At 38.1% G+C, this 4,284-nt stretch overlaps 1 long non-coding RNA gene across 1 annotated transcript; it reads left to right on the top strand.

Annotated features, from left to right (window-relative positions):
* The first annotated feature begins 2,297 nt into the window (after positions 1-2,297).
* LOC122813739 lies at positions 2,298-2,928 on the top strand. The gene is made up of 2 exons (XR_006366728.1): positions 2,298-2,471; positions 2,830-2,928. It is a non-coding gene; the product is annotated as an uncharacterized LOC122813739 (long non-coding RNA).
* The last annotated feature ends 1,356 nt before the right edge of the window (positions 2,929-4,284 follow it).

The raw sequence follows: 4,284 nt of genomic DNA, 5'->3' as shown, positions 1-4,284 counted from the left end.
TGTGCACAAAAGCTGGGGAAGCACAGCAGCCAAGGGATAGACCTAGGTGCAAAGATGGTGGCACAGAGGGAAAGGTATATTTACAAGGTAGGTGTGGTGATATGAGAGGAAGGGAGGGTAAGGATAGGTGGAATCAGGTGGTGGCAGGAAGTGTGTAGTGTAACTCAGCAGATAGGGGGAGCTCAGAGACAAGTAGTACTAAAACACTGAGTTAATACAGCCAGACCTATGGAGAGGGAGAGAGGTAAAATAGGAGAAAGAAGGGACAAAGGTGAGTCGATAGGGTTAGAAACAGAGTAGTGCTAATCAAGAGAGATGGGGGGTACTGATAAGGGTACAGGAATCAGTCTAAGAGCTACAGAAGGAGTGAGTGCTTGTAGTTAGCACTAGGAGAACAATCAGTGGAGAGCTGAGGTTAAGGTAAGTGAAGGTGGAAAAGGGTAGAAGGTGTTAGACTTGATAGGGATAGGGGGTGGGTAGCTGAGTTGGTACAGAGTAAGGTGATAGAGGAATGAAGTGGGACTATGACTTTACAAGCAAGGAGTGCTATATTCGTGTATGATATATATGTAGACAGAATGCTAGATCTGGGATAGGGTTCCACTTAGTGGCCAGAGGCTGTATAGCTACAATAGATTCCTTTAGGAGGTAGCTGGTCTTGGAAATAGAGGAGGACCTAAGGGATACTAGGTATTTATAGTGGTGTAGGAGGGAAGGTGGTCTAAGAAGAGAAATCGGAAGATTATGGCTGTTGGTCTCCCTAGCAGGAAGGTGTACTTTAAAACCTACAAAAGTTTATACAGTGCAGCTTTTATTGACAGAAGTTATAAAACACATACTATCTTCCTTTTTATTGTCCTTGCGTGGCTATTTTTCAGGGCGAGATATAAATCACTTCCTTAGTTTAGGGTGAAGACGGCTGTTATGAGATGGGATGAGGTAGCTGGCCAACAGGACAGGGCAGTTCCACAATGTTAGTGCCTTACGAACAGGCAGGGCAACTGGTTGCATAAAGGGAGAGAGAGAGAGAGAGAGAGAGAGAGACAAAGGGGTTAAATACGTAGAATGTTAAGCACAGTCATTAGGTAGCATAATACACAATACTAGGCCAAACACAAGGTAAAATAGGTCTCTATTCAACATATAATGAGGTTCACTGAAAAATAGAGATAGCGTGGGTAGTTTCATTTAAATAGGGCAGATAATGCAGTTACAATCTAGCAATTACGTGTAGCAATAACAGTAGGATTCTAAACACATTGCAAATCAGTTAGCATGCTACATATAAAATTGGAGGAACAGGGTCTATAGCCTGAGTGTGGTTGATGCGACCTCTATTCATGCATGGGTCATTATGTCCTAAAGCAGGGGTGTCCAACCTTTTCAGTTGCAAGGGCCGCATTGAAATAAAAAAAAGGTCTCACATTAACCAAAGAGCAAAAAAAAAAAAAAAAAAAAAAAAAAGCACTGGTTTATGCGGACTAATGTGGCTGTATTGTAGGTTAATTTGAACAATAAATAAATTAATAAATATAAATAAATTAATAAATGCATAATATTTGCCCTAAAATTCAATATCTCTTTCTAATTATTTAAAAAACAGTTAAATCTAACATCTTAGTAAAGTTTATTTGTAAAAAAAATTAACAGATACAAACCTTTCAATTTGTATGAGATCATACCTGTGATTTTGCTGGTTTCCTAAAGATGTCCATGTCTTCCTTAATGGCCATATGTTGTCCAAAGCGCTCATGTATTCTTCTGTTTCTAGCTTTGCAATCTGTCCCTGAAATATGGCACTGGCAATATCAGGAACGATGACACTTTTACTTCTTAAAAAATGAACAATTTTTATTTTTACATTTGTTTCACTGTCACTAACAGATGGTGCAACACGTTTAACTTTGGTTCACCCACTTACTGTGGAGACACAAAGAACATGGTAGTATGCCAAAACACACTCCAGTTTCACAAGGTAAACTCACACATGCTGTTTTGCAGTTGCCTCTCCAATCTGCATTTCTCACATTTAAACAAATAAGTGACTTTATAATAAATAGTAGTGGCAATGTTTATTCGTGAAACCAGTTCACAAGGGTGCAGCCAGGCACAGACCTTTGCAGACTTCAAACTTATTGGTCCTAGTTCTTGTTATACTTAAGTGTCCATATCAGGAGGTTCAGGCTGTCAAGTCAGGATTGTTCTTTTGTGTAGTAGACAAACATTATGAGCATAACCTTTTTAATGTGAAGACTAAGCTTGTCTTTTTGATACCAGTGGGTCTATATCAGGTTTGATAGATGTAGTGGCGATGCGAAGAGGATTTTCAAGATGCTCATCTGAAATTTTTGTTCTGATTTTATTTTTTGTATGCTTCATACGAGAAAAAAACTGCTCGCAAATGTATGTACTCCCCATAAGAGATGTCATGAACAGGGCGTGTTCGTGAAGTGATGGATATTTTTCTTTGGGTAGGTATAACTTATAAAAGTCAAATAAAGATGCTTGCAGAAATTTTTCTTTAAGTTGCATATCTGACTGCAATTCTATGCATTCCAGTTGCAGGTTTGCAGGCAACATGTCGATGTCAACTGAGAATGGAGTAGCAAATATACTGAACTGTTGTTGGTGTTTTCTAAAATCTTGAAATCTGCTCTCAAACTCCTGTGCTAAACTATTAAGTAATGCCACATATTTTTCAGTATTTGCATGGCTTTGCTCAGACAGTGTTACAAAGTGAATGAAGCTATTGTTCTTAATCTGACTGTGCCACAATTTCAGTTTCATTTCAAATGCCGTCACTGTTTGAAACATGTCATTTATTAATAGATTTTCCCCTTGGAGGCGCAAGTTCAGGTCGTTTAAATGAGCAGTGATGTCTACTAAGAAGGCTAAATCAGCCATCCAGCTTGCACTTTCAAATTCAGGTACAGGCTTTCCTTTTAACTCCATAAAGGACTTTATTTCATCTCGTAAGTCATAGAAGCATTTCAGCATTTTTCCACGACTTAACCACCTCACTGCAGTAAAGTACAAGATGTCTCCATAGGTAGATTCCAAAGTAGTCAGAAACTCCTGAAACTGGCGGTGATTTAATCCTCTGGATCTTATGAAATTTATTGTTTTAACAACAACATTCATAACATTTTCCATTTTTAAAGTCTGTGCAGACAAATTTTCTTGATGTATAATGCAGTGGTACTTCATGAAACGCACATTACTGATCTGTTTTGCATCTTCTTCCATCAGTGTTGTTAGTCCTTCCCTCTTTCCAACCATAGCTGAAGCACCATCAGTTACTATGCCAGACAGGTTTGTCATGGTCAAGGAAAATCTTGCCAGTGTTTCTTTTACTGCCTTGTACAGATCAGCAGACTTCGTTGTGTCTTTCAGTGGAACCAGGCAGGCCAGTTCTTCAGTAATACTGAAATCGTTGTCAACACCACAAATAAATATGGCAAGTTGTGCCGTATCTGTAATATCAGTGCTGTCATCCAAAGCTATGGAGTAATACTTGAAAGTTGCACACTGAGATTCCAACGTATTTTCAATAGATTTGGCTATATCTTCCACACGCCTTGCGATTGTCTGGTGTGATAAACTGATTTTAGAAAATTCTGATTTTTTTTTCAGGGCAAATTATGTCTGCTACAATTTCAAGGCATTCTTTAACAAATTCACCATCGGCAAATGGCTTGGATTTTTCGCAATTAAATTTGCTACAACATAACTTGCCTTCAGTAAAGAATCCGGTTGAGTAGCTGATTTTCAAACAGCTGTTGTTGAAATGTAAGACTTTTTTTTAATTCTGATATTTTCTGTTGACGGGACACTCCTTGCAATTCACTTAATTTGGGGTGCGTTTGAATATAATGCCTTTTCAAATTGTAGTCCTTGAAAACGGATACCACTTCTCTGCACACGAGACAGAGCGCTTTGTTATGAGATTCAACAAAGAAGTACTCATCAGTCCATTTTTCCTGAAAGACTCTTCTTTCGTCCGCTATCTTATGCTTTCACGGTTTTGGTTTGACCAGATGTAGAAGCCATCTGAAAAGTAAAAGAGGAGTAACTTAACTACTTTATTCCTAGTTATATAATTTTTAAAACAATGGCTAACAATTTACATTAAAAATAAGGAAATAAAAATTAAAACTCTCCATACTTGTAGTAGTATATGTTAATGGTGTTCAAGGGATCATTTCACATCTGCAAAATAACACAAAAATATCCCTCGGGTGAATTTACAGTTACCCATCCTGTTGGGCAGATTACATATGAGGG

This window comes from Protopterus annectens, chromosome 10.part0 (assembly GCF_019279795.1).
Source record: "Protopterus annectens isolate FY-2018-M chromosome 10.part0, PAN1.0, whole genome shotgun sequence".
Classification (NCBI taxonomy): domain Eukaryota; kingdom Metazoa; phylum Chordata; order Ceratodontiformes; family Protopteridae; genus Protopterus; species Protopterus annectens.
The sequence above is the reverse complement of the archived record's forward strand: the minus strand, read 5'-3'. Positions and strand labels throughout refer to the sequence as shown.